General features: G+C 48.0%; 1 protein-coding gene across 1 annotated transcript in view; it reads right to left on the bottom strand.

Moving 5' to 3' along the window:
* LOC119381089 (inverted formin-2) overlaps window positions 1–12500 on the bottom strand; it is a 183256-nt gene that overhangs the window by 15047 nt on the left and 155709 nt on the right. The gene's annotated exons all lie outside the window — the stretch shown is intronic.

Here is a 12500-nt window from a genome sequence, read left to right as displayed (position 1 = left end):
CGCTGCAATCGCAATATCCTGCATAATGTATATCGTGGGAGTCCGATGAAGACGATGTGCCTGGCGCGAGTTCGCGCGGCAGTTTCGAGTAAACCGCTAATCTAAAAATATCAGAGGGGATGGTGTGCTCTTGATTACTTCGCACAGGATGAGCCCTTTTTCGTTTGTTTTTTTGTCACAGGAATGCGTTAGTTCGACGATATTACATTTTACGTTGTTGCAGGTACTCTGAGCCTCTAGAGACTTTCTTGGTTGACAGTTACAAGTTTTATTGCAATAGCAATTATATGGACACTCTCGGCGGATGTTTGCCGTCGCCGTCATGTCCCGGATAGGTATATGTATGTATATATAAATAAAAGCCACAAATAAAAATATTTTAGAAGAAAATATTCCGAGCACTCGACCGAGTTTCGAACCTGCGACCCCTCGCTACGCAGTTCGCTGCGTAGCGAGGAGTCGCAGGTTATGCGAGACGCGGGCCATGCTGCATCGCTGCCCGCGTTGCGTTTGCGTCACATCGCTGGCGACCCCCGCTAGTTTCCATTTTGGGGTTGTAGCGCCACGCCACTAGTGGCCAGTCGGTCAGGGGAAAAGAAGAGCGTCCCGTGGGTCGTGGTGGCGCGAGCCAGTGGGAACGCTTTGGCTCTTGTAGACTTATGCCACAGGGGGGAAGAAACGGGACGGCTGAACAAGAATCACAGTATATATGTTACACCACAACCAGAATCCTGAGGATAAAATTACAGCGCAAACGCACAAGACACCCACGAACACATAGGCGTGCGCACAGGGGGGGGGGGGGGGCAATGTCAGCGCCATACATAATTGGGAGGGGGGCGCTGCGACGAACTTTCGCCCCCCCCCCCCCCCCCCGAAGGGGAACCCTGCGCACGCTATGCCCACGAAGAAAAGAAACGTACGACACAAGCGCTGACTAAGAACTGCTTCTTTCTTTCATACGCCAATGCATATATAAGCCCAAGGCAAACTTACTGCATATGCGCACACAATAATAGCTCTAAACCAAAATGTGTAACAAGGATGATAGTGTATTAGATACGCGAAGACATAAAATCATATTCAGGTGGGTGCAGGGGCAAAGAAGTAAAGAAGAAGTAAGAAGGACAAAGAAGTGCGTTTGGGCTTTAATTTTAGCCTCTGGAATATGTACCAACTAGAGCCAAGTTATCTTAGTGACCAGAATCGACGCCCGCAGGGAACGCGAGCCGTGGCTTCACGAGCCACTGCCCAGCGCGGTCTTTATTTTCTTCCCTTGAGGTCGCGCGCTCTCCGGTTTTGTTCGCCGTCCAAAGGAAGGCGCTGCAGGGTCTTGAGACAATGCGAGCGCAAGAGTCCGAGAGTGGCTTGCGTTCTGCGCATGCGTCCTGGTGGCTCGAAAATTTCTAGGGTCCCCAATTTTAAAACTGTCTAGTGTTTCGCTGGAGTTGGGATATGCGCCTTCGATTTGTACTTTGACATACAGGGCGTGGTCGACCGTGCTTGCGCGATTTTCTCTTGAGAAGGAGTTTTTTACGTCTTGTGCTTTTACCGCAAAGTTTGCGTTGAAGCTATAGACAACGCGAAGGTTACTTTGCTCGATGCAGCGGCCGCGTTTGCGAAAGGAGTTATCTGCTAGCTAGAAGAATCAAAGTAGGGGTTAGTTGAAGTAAGAAGTGTGACAGTCCGCGCTCGTCCTATCTATACCTGTGCGTTGTGTTCGTGCCTCCTTCTTTGTGTTTGAGCAACGCGCTGCATGTGTCGAGCTGTGACAGTTTTTAGTTGGCACTCGCCTTGTGCATGTGTTTTCTTTTCTTGTGTCATCTGTGCTTGACTAGAAGTACACGTTGCTGGCCTAGTAGTTTCATGTTCAGGTACAAGCCACAACAGTATGGCTGTTTTTGCGCAAGGAAATAACGAGGGACTCCTGGGCCCCTTCCCTCGTTATTTCCTTGCGCAAAAACAGCCATACTTCTGTGGCTTGTAGATGAATTTGTGCTTGAGCAGCGCGCAGCAAGTTTCTAGCTGCTTGCCGTTCTTCCAGCGACATTCCAATTTCTTGCTATCGCATTAATTGCTTCGCCCTTGAGGCGAAACTGTGACTTTTTTATTAGAACGTCGGACGCCATTTTGGAAACGTATAGTTCTTTTTTTTTTCGTATGCTCTTGCAAAAGTGAATAACCGATAGCTTGAAATGCTTCTTCCATTGTCGGAGAAAGGGAAATTTGAGAAAGGGTTCAAAACACGGAACCCGTGGAACAAACCACGACTTTAATTAAGGAGCCCGATCTGATATAACCCTATAGCGAAACAAAATTGATGCGCATTCACGACGTTCGAAAGCACATACCTGTCAGCGCCAGTGTGTAAGAACGGGACCACACTAGAAACGAGGGAAACAACAAACACGAAACCTTTTATTAGAACGAAAACGTAATCGAAACGTTATATGATATTTTGTCCGGTATTGAAACCGGAACATGTTTTAGCCATTTTCAGATAAAGGGGAATTTCGGCAATCAGAAATAGTAACGACGTTGGGCAACGCTGTTATTCGCGCCTCTCTCGAGCAGGCGTCGTAAACGCCCGAACTGCGCGTTCACTTCGTCTCTGCAGCGTTCGCGTGGCTAATTTATAATTTTTTTTTGAAAAAGCAGCGCGGCGTTCGCGTGACGTAAAGTGCATGGTAAAATATATCTACATCGGATGGCTTTCGCCTTCGTGTCGTCTTAGCCGAATGCGTAAAGGACCCTATGAATTTCTCAAGACTGCCGCTCAGTGCACTAGAAGATATTAAAATTTTTATGAACCTCTCGAACTTTTACAGACCATGCCACTGATGGTGCTGCCAATACAAGAAACTTCCGGGTACGTATTCTTAGTATTACGTTCACTTTTGGGTTCCGCTTCCGGTCTCTTAATTCACTTCCCCTTATAACCAAGCTAAGGAAGGCTTCTGTGAAAATTCGGTCAAAAATGATCGTCGATATCGCTGACATCATGCGCCGTTGCACAGAGTCGGTTGAAGAGGCACAGGAAAGACACGTCGCGTCTTCCGCATTCGAGCGTTGGCCGAAAGTACGATGATGAGAAAAAATCTCCGTTCCAAAAGGGCGCTTAAAGTAATTTCATCAGAACAGATCGAAATTCCCAGAGTACGTTTTATTACGTACTGTTTCTGAGATCATACTTAGTGCTTTGACTCACTCGCGGTGCCTTTACCCATCTGGTTGCAGCAGTTTAAATAAATGCTAACTTGCGGAACATTCTTCTAATCACATACATTTCGCGAATACCTGGGCTGTTAAGCAATTCGGCAAAACTCCACTGGAGAATAAACCAGCAAAAATATCGACATCCTTACGACGCGAAACGATTCCAAGAAGTGCCTGGGTACACTACCCTTCAGTTATGCGTTTTATGTTTGCCTGTATTAAATGCGAAGCATTTCTTAGCGGACCAAACGCACTTTTATCTATCTATCTATCTATCTATCTATCTATCTATCTATCTATCTATCTATCTATCTATCTATCTATCTATCTATCTATCTATCTATCTATCTATCTATCTATCTATCTATCTATCTATCTATCTATCTATCTATCTATCTATCTATCTATCTATCTATCTATCTATCTATCTATCTATCTATCTATCTATCTATCTATCTATCTATCTATCTATCTATCTATCTATCTATCTATCTATCTATCTATCTATCTATCTATCTATCTATCTGCCTGCCTGCCTGCCTGCCTGCCTGCCTGCCTGCCTGCCTGCCTGCCTGCCTGCCTGCCTGCCTGCCATGTGTAGGTGCCCCCACTCACTCCCTGACACAGCGTAAGCAAGCAGAAGATATGGCCTCGGATGGACTTGTTTGACTTTTCTTGCAAATAAACTGTTCGTTTTCATAGTAACGCACAATAATGTTTTCTAAGACCACCTTTCTCGATAGTGTCAACAGGATCCTCCATAATGGTGGTTGTACCAACCAACCAGCTACGAAATGCCCGCGGATATACAATCGAAAGTTGTTGAAGTTTTTCAGCGAAAAAAATCGCTGCAGGGGCAACGATGAGATCGTTTAACCATTGATATCCACCATGCTAGAGGTAAGCCCTGGACCATAGACGCAGGCAGTGGTTGATGCCGACACCGCGTTGCTTCCAGTCAACCTCTGAGACTGCGCGAACGCTTCTTTGTGTGCTTGCGATAGTGCGCAAACTTCCCTGCTCCTCCTCATCTTCTAATCTCCTTTTCTATTTCGCAAGGTACACCGGGCTCAGTCTGACTCAACTCCCTGCCTTGTCCTTATGTTCCGTCTCACTCGCCGTGTAGTATAGCTTAGCGGCCACGCTGTTGCCCTGCTAAGCGTGTGGATGCGGGTTCAATTCGCGGCCACGGTAGCCACGTTTCGTGGAGGCGAAGCGCAAGAACAGCGGCGCACTTTGATTTTGGGGGACGTTAAAGAACCACAGAGGTTATTCTCTAGTCCCTCACTACGGCGTGACTCATTATCATATCTTGCATATGATATATATATATATATATATATATATATATATATATATATATATATATATATATATATATATATATATATATATATATATATATATATATATATGATTAGTACACCGATGATATATACGATCATATACGATATACGAACACCGATGAGTACAGTATCAGCAGCATATATATATATATATATATATATATATATTGTAATGGAAGAGAACAGAGACAACGCCCTTGCTGCAGGCCGGCTGTTCTTATTCTCTCCTCGTCTTTCTCTTCCTCGTGCTGGTCAAGCACGGGGGCCCAAGCTAGGCCGCTGCTCATCGTCATGACACTCGGCCATGACTGCGAAAGATCAAAGCCGCCGACAATGTCTCTGGTGGCCGATGCTGGCTGTGTCGCTGTGGTCGGTCGCTACAACGCTGGGGCTTGGCTTGGTGCTTTGCCGATGACGCTTCTGGTGGGCGGCATTGACTGCATCTCGGTGGTCTGTCCCGGCCACGCTGCGATTTCGTTCGGCGATCTGCCCGAAGTGTATCTGGAGGAAGAGACTGGCTACATCGCTGTGGTCGGTCTCGGCCACGCAGGGGCTTTTTGTGGACATCTGCCATAGATACATTTGGCGGCGGGCTTCGGCTGTGTCGTGGCGAAAGGGACAGAGGCGGCACGGCCAAAGAAGCTTGCCGGAACAGCATCCGAGAAGGCACACCTGGTGCTTTGGCTGGGGGTTCTACAGCAGGCTTCTTCGGGATATATGATAGTACTTCAATTGGCTCTGGGATTATAGATAGGGCAACATTCTTGAGCTTGTCCCGGAGGACCTTGTCACTCTGCATGAGGTGACCGAGTGCGCATTCAGTCAAGGAATGCTCTCGAAGCAGCAGAAGCGGCTCCGGTGGGTCTGTGAGCGCAGCGGTGTCACTGGTGTGTGTCATGGGCTCCTCCGGTACCTTCGCGAAAGGCGGACCAGACACGAGAGGTGCTGCCACTTGCGCGAAGGTGGTCGTGGTCTCTGTCAACGCCGTAGAATTCGATATACTCGGCGGAAAACCCTGCTCGTCGGTGTTTGCCGCGCGGACTTCTGCGTTGCTCTCGTTGGAGAGGTTGCTGCGAGTGTCTTCAGCGCCGAGGCTGTGTCCCTCTTGAAAATCGTCATAGAGCACAGCGATGGATGCCTTGGGCTCTTCCGGCGCCTGCACTGTAGGCGTGTCAAGCACGACAGCCCAGCGAAGAGGAATCTGAGGCCGGCTCCTTCAACTGCGCTGGACGAGGAATGGTCTCGGTCTCTCTCAGTGATGTTAAGATGTCGCGTACCGGCGCAGAGGCGGAGACCAGCAGCGGAGTGCAGGACCGGCGTCCGACGTCAGTTTCAGGGCAGCCCGAGAGGGTTTCTGTCGTGGGGCTCGAGGGCATCAATGCCCCATCGAGCTGGTGCCCCAGATGAGCTAGATGCCCGAGAGAGGGCACGTTGGTGAAGGGCACAGCTACATCATAGAAGCGCTGTGCCTCGTGATCTCGGGCGGAGGGCAGGTTTGTGCGCGCCCGAGCCGCGCCGTCGAAGTGGTGTGCCTCACAGCCCCCATGCGTGGTCGAGAGTGGGTCTGAGGGGATAGGGTCACAGGCATGTGAAAGAGGACGAAAAAGATTTGTGATTTTTGCACACCATGCCGACCAGGATCGCTGCCTGATGCCTTCGTAGGCATGCCATGCCTTAGCGGCATCGCGAAGGCTGTCGATGGCAATCATCCATTTTTGATGGTCCGACCAGGCATGGTGGGTGCCGAGCGAGTTGATGGTGTCAATCCAAAGAAAAACGTCGTCTTGAAAGCCGCGGAACACCGGCACTGCCCAAACAGCCGACGATGGTGAAGCGGCAGGCGAGAACCCGGAGTTCCCCGACGACAAGCGGTCGAGCTGACGAGACAGTTCCGTCAGGACACGTAATAGTTCCTCGTCGTTGACGGTTGAGGCGCCGGGTGAGCAATGGGCGGAGTTCGCGGAGTACGCGACGTTCCCGGTGGTCACTCCGGCGGGATCCATGGCCAAGGACGCGTGAACGGCGTCCCTTGTCGTGAACAGGTATCGGTAAAGTGGTGTCGAGCCGCCGAGGAGGCCTAGGCGCCGTCCCCGAACGGTTGTTGCAGCGGCGGCAGGTGAGCAGGTGCCGAGGAGACCTGGACGTCGTCCTCAACTCGCGCTTACTGCGGCTGCTCGTTGGCGGGTGCCATGGACGAGGAAGCGCGTAAGCTTACGGTTCGATGGTCGTAGACTGCGCCATTGTAAGGGAAGAGAACAGAGACAACGCCCTTGCTGCAGGCCGGCTGTTCTTATTCTCTCCTCGTCTTTCTCTTCCTCGTGCTGGTCAAGCACGAGGACCCAAGCTAGGCCGCTGCTCATCGTCATGACAATATATATATATATATATATATATATATATATATATATATATATATATATATATATATATATATGCACACACACATATATATATGCTGCTGATACTGTATGCTCATCGGTGTACGTATACCGAAATGCGGTACTATTCATGTTGTTTCAGACATAATGTAAAGCGATAGGGCGAATGGCGCATGATTAAGTGGTATTTCTTTTGTCCGCACGCAATGATTCAATGACACTCCGTATTGCCACATGTACCTAATATCTACGACATAATTTCCTGCCACAAAAATGCATAGTTAATGTAAAACCGACGCGGCATGTTATCTTTCTTAAGGCATGTTCTTGTTTTCAGCCCTTATCGCTCTTGTTTGGTGTTTTGTTTTTTTCCCCCATTTCAGCATTGCCATTTTTCGGGCGTGTTGGTAAACGGAACTCGAAAACATTGAGCGCTTACAAACAGGGACGTAAGGGAGACGCATTGTGTTGTCGTCTCCCTTATACGTCCCTGTTTGCAAGCGCTCAATATGTTTTCGAGTCCCCCATTTCTTAATCGCCTGGCTCGTCCTTCGTGGCGGTGATCTTCACAGACTCAAGGATGCGCTTGGCGTGCGCACGTTTGTGCGTCTGCAACAGCTTAGAGTGGCAATTTAAATTCGCTCTATAATAGGCTTTCTGCAAAATCATTTTTCAGCACACGCCGAATGCCCGAATAACTGTGATACTGCCATATCTGTGCTTGCCTTTTTTTTCTAGGTCGATAGTTGCTAGGTCGACACGATCTTACGTCACAAGAAAGACATAAATAGACACGTGCTTGTTTGCGACATGGCTTGACTTGGGCTGCAATCATCACGGAGGTGAAAAAGAAAGGAAGCATCATTGCGAAACCTCAACATGTGATTTATATGTAAATGAATCAGCAGAAAGAGGACGACGCTTTTTTCCGGTAACTGGCGAGGCCAAGCTCAGCTTACGCTATAGGTAAGGTCATATCCCGCCTATTGCACCATCATGACTATACGAAATAGGTTCAGCCAGGAGCTTGTTTCTATCTTTTGCTGTTGGTTCCATGCTTCATGGCATAAAAGAAATGGAAGAATACAAGAAAGGAAATACCGTAAACCAATGTAAAGCAACAAATGTTTTTGAAGCTATTTATAGTATATGGAAGCCCATTTCGAGTAGGTCCCACGTTTCAAGCGTTTTCGCTGACCACCGGCGAAAGACAATTCTGGCGCATACTGCTGATGAGATCAAGAACTGACTAGAAAAAAAATGTACGAAATGTCGCTTTTCCGAAAATATGAAAGCTGGCAATCAATATCGCCTCACCTACATGTATCACAAGCAAAAAAAAAATGCCGTACTTATTCTTGCTTTGGTTATAAACAAATTGGGTTCTTGAATAAGCGGCTTTTTCGGTGAAAGCCATGAATATTTTACTCGCGGTGTTTCCGATTCGTTTACTTCCAATCAGTTATGAACGAAACAAGCGTGAAAATGAAATTTTTACCCTCTGACATATAATTATCAGGCTTTAAGTCCATCCGTTTGCCGCAATGTCAATTAATCAATTACATATTGCGTAAAACATTCACCGCCTAAATATGCGCAACGTGGCGAACTTCACGTGGTTAGAATCTCGTCCGATACTATCAGCCGACAGCCTCCGCTGTGACAGCATCAGGCTGTGTGAATGTGTTGGAGAGCAAGTACGAAAATATCTCACGAGACCTACTCGGTGAATTAATATACTTGTGGTTTGCCAGTTCCCGGCGTAACGTCAACAACGTCAAATACGAGAACGGAGCAAAAGCTGAATTCACTTCCTCAAGGTTATATGCATATATCTTTTGTGTGTTGACAACGTAAAGTAATGGTCGAAAGATGGCGCTGGCAGTTTAACGAGACTTTGTTGTGGATACTGCCAGATCCGAGTTTGGCCTTATCGTTCATAGCCGCAGAAAGCAGGCTCGTTTTCATTGAACTAGAGAAAGAAGAGAAATGACATCAATATAAGTTGAATCAGAAGGTCGAGACCCTCATCTGGCACACAGCTCGAACGGAATAACAAGTGCACCCGTTGAATTTTTATGAATAACCCGCGTAACCGAGAGCGCTTCGCTTACGCCATACGCCTTTAAGTCCTCATCAATGCGTCAAGGTCGTTATAGATAAAATGGCGCCACCCGTGAATAATGAAGGAGCACGCGTGGCCGAAAATGAGTGCTTCATAAATATCGATTCGAGCAGCGCGAAAAATGAGGAAACTATAGAGCGGCTAGCAGAGAGGAGCGCATGCAGGCTCTTCCGCATCCTGCGCACGACTCGAAACACTTCCTGGCGAACGTATGATAACTCGAGAAGCGCCGTCGGTCGGACTCGATCATTTTCGTCAACTCCCATCGGCGGCTCGTCCGCGGCGTTGTGGAACTGCAACGCGTTCTCAAAGTCCGGATGTGTCGTCATCATTGACGACACTAATGGCATATTCGGATGGTCGTTTGAGAGCGCTCTAACCGTTTTTGAAAGTGGCGAATTCAACAGCTTTAAAGCTCCACAAAGAGAACAAGCAGGTATGCAAGTATACTGTTCCTCCTACTTTATCATGTATTGGCCCGCTTATTTTAGTAATAACGCTCGACGGAAGATATCGCATGCAGCTGAAAGCGACGAAGGTACTACTTAGGTTTAAAAAGAAACGCACTTGGACAAGCGGCTGTGACAGCGATGTCGCGTACTATGACGGACTGCGACTGACTGTGTGTGTGCGCTGTGTTATGTGCTGTCTTTCTCTCTCCATCTTTCAATCTCCCCCATCCTGTCCTCATGTGTAGGATAGCAAACCGGCTGTCCTAAACTGGCTAACCTTCCTGCCCTTCCTTCTCTACTATTTATTCTCTCTCTCTCTCTCTTGATTGCTATTTTACATCATTTTTTCATAGCTTCCGGAGCACTCTGAAATAACCACCCGAATGTACCGTAATAACATAACAAACTCGCAGGGTCCCTCATGTATTCGCCTAAGATGACTCGAAGGTGAGAGCCATTCGGTATGGCTGTTTTAGCGTGCAACTCATATCAACCTCCATCGTTCACTAATTAACGTGCACTAATGGAAGTCAGTAATTAGCCTGTATTCTCTATTTGGCTATCATTAATTAGCGTTCACTAATTAATCGGCAACTCACTCAGTTTGCATTGATTATCCTATATCAGCGCAGCCAAGCGTTCACTCGCTTTTGTGTGGCTTTCGCGCCAATAGACGTCACGTGATCTTTTTTTTTTGTTTTGCTTCTCTGATGCCGACTCACGCCGGCTTTTCGTTCAAGATCACGTTCGCATGAGACATATAAGGCTTTTGCCTTAATAAAAAATGTTTGTGAGAGCAGTGAAACGTGGGAACTGTTTTACGTCCCGCGACCCGCAGTCGGCTTTGTATTGCAGCGGTGCCTCCTCAGCCTACCTCAGCTACATCGTAGCGCGTGTGGTTACTCCATTCAATGTAATCTGGCGTAGTAGTGTTTGCTTTGTGGCTCTGTGGCGCCGTCCTTTACAATGCGGCGGTCTGTTGCTGAGCACAAAGTTGCAGCGTCGACTGTCTGCCAAAATTCTGATAGAAATAAAAGCTACGTTTGCGTATAATTTTTTATTCGTTAAAGAAATTGGGGTGGTGTCAGATAAACTGCGTTCCTTCGCTACGGTGTCTTGTCGTAAGCGCGGATGCGGTACTAAATTTTATTAGTAAATCGTTATCGACCACACAGTCATTCGATCATTATTTATCGCTAGAACGAAAGTAAATAGTGGAGTTTTCTCTCATTATTAGCAGCGGTTACTCCTTTTTAATGAACTATTAATTAATAGAGAGTTTTAGAATAGCGTTCGTAGCATTTGAGTTGCTTGAGTACGTATAGCCGTGAGCATTATGAGAGGGACAGCGCAATTACATTTTAAATGCCATAGCAGCTAAACGCAGTTGACAAGGGCAAAAGTGCTCATTACAGTAAATGCTAAAGCGGAAAGGTATCTCTTGCAATTCAGTAGGCCACATCTATATCGGTACATTACAAGTTATCGTGATTAAGCATGAATCTGTTGTTCTCTGTCATAATTCTCACGAGTGTACGCTAATTTCGAAATATAACGTGTGTACCTGTGCAAGAGGTTAGCTTTGCGCACCCTATATATTCTAAAACTGCCCAATGACCCTATCAGCCTCAAACAGAATATAGTGCACTGGGAAGATGCAGAAAATTGTGCCGTCGGACAATTGACAGGCAGATCAAGCGAAAGACAGGGGCGCATATTCGAGTACAGTAAAGAGGCTGGAAGTGAGGATAACGGATAATTCAGGGTGAGAACAGTTGCGGATAAGTTAGAGTTAGTTGCCATGAACGTATGACGTCCGTAAGACGTACCGAATTGAGGAAGTTTCCCGCCACCAGAATCATGTAGAGGACTTCATGCAGGGCTTTGCAGTCTTGTATTTCTGCGCAGCGAAGTAACAAAAACATAACTCTCCTGTTTCAAAAGTTGAAGGCAAACAGACATTTCGCAGTACAGCGCCAGCGCTAGAATTGAGCTGACAACTAATAAAAAAATTGCGGAGAAAATGGTTCTACTTGTGGTCCGTTTCGAAATGCTTAAAATAGGCACATTTTAGGCTACATAAGTTGTGATACATGCTTATCATTCCGGCAGCGCACATTCATCCGTAATAATATGTGATGCTTTCCAGAGGAGCTTTCTAGTCTATCACAAAGTTTCTTTCTTTTCTGTTTTTCGAAGTTTCTGTCTCACAGAAGATACCTCGACAAGCTGTAAAGCAAGTTGTGGGAATCGAGCGCGCCCTTCCCTTTGGCGCCTCGTTCCCCAGCTAGCGCGCGTGTTGGCCCCGCGCGGCTCGAGCGCCGGGAACCGCCGTTAATCGGCGGTATGGCGACCGCGGCGGCAGCGCCAGGCCTCTTTGTCTGGTGCAAGCCATGCGTCAGCCTCCCGGCGCGCGGGCACGCGTCCGGGCATGCCTCGACATGCTCACGCCACCAAGCTAGCTTACGTCACTGTGCAACGCCGTTCCTCATTGGCCGCCAGTGACAACCCCCTTCCCCCTTGAGCTCGCTTCTGTCTGGCGCGGGCTTGCCCGCGTCAGATGCTCTCAGGCTAGCACGAGAGGTTGACGCGCTGCTCTAGCAGGCGGCTTCTCGTTCGGGTGCTCGACCGCTGCCCTTTGTGTGGTAGTCTTAGCGCCGCTGCAAGCGTACTCGATCGGTCTTGCGGAGTTCCCCTTACGGCCTGCAAGCCTGTGAGTGTCGTACTGTGCTGCATCTTGGGTTAATAAACCCGTTGTTGTTGTTACCCTGCCTCGTGCGTGGTTTCTGCGCCGTGCCGGAGAATCGACGAACCCGGCCGTAGCGTCTTTGTTCGCTGCGGCAGTGGAGAACGTCGCGTCCCTACACGGTCGCACTCGTAGGTAAGCCTAGTGCAAACCTATCTCCACATAACTGGCGCCCAACTTGGTTTCGGCATGGCTTCAGAGCAGACCCCCTCGAGGCGCTCGTTCCTGTTCGATCCG

Source organism: Rhipicephalus sanguineus, chromosome 2 (genome assembly GCF_013339695.2).
Source record: "Rhipicephalus sanguineus isolate Rsan-2018 chromosome 2, BIME_Rsan_1.4, whole genome shotgun sequence".
In the NCBI taxonomy this organism is placed as follows: domain Eukaryota; kingdom Metazoa; phylum Arthropoda; class Arachnida; order Ixodida; family Ixodidae; genus Rhipicephalus; species Rhipicephalus sanguineus.
The sequence above is the reverse complement of the archived record's forward strand: the minus strand, read 5'-3'. Positions and strand labels throughout refer to the sequence as shown.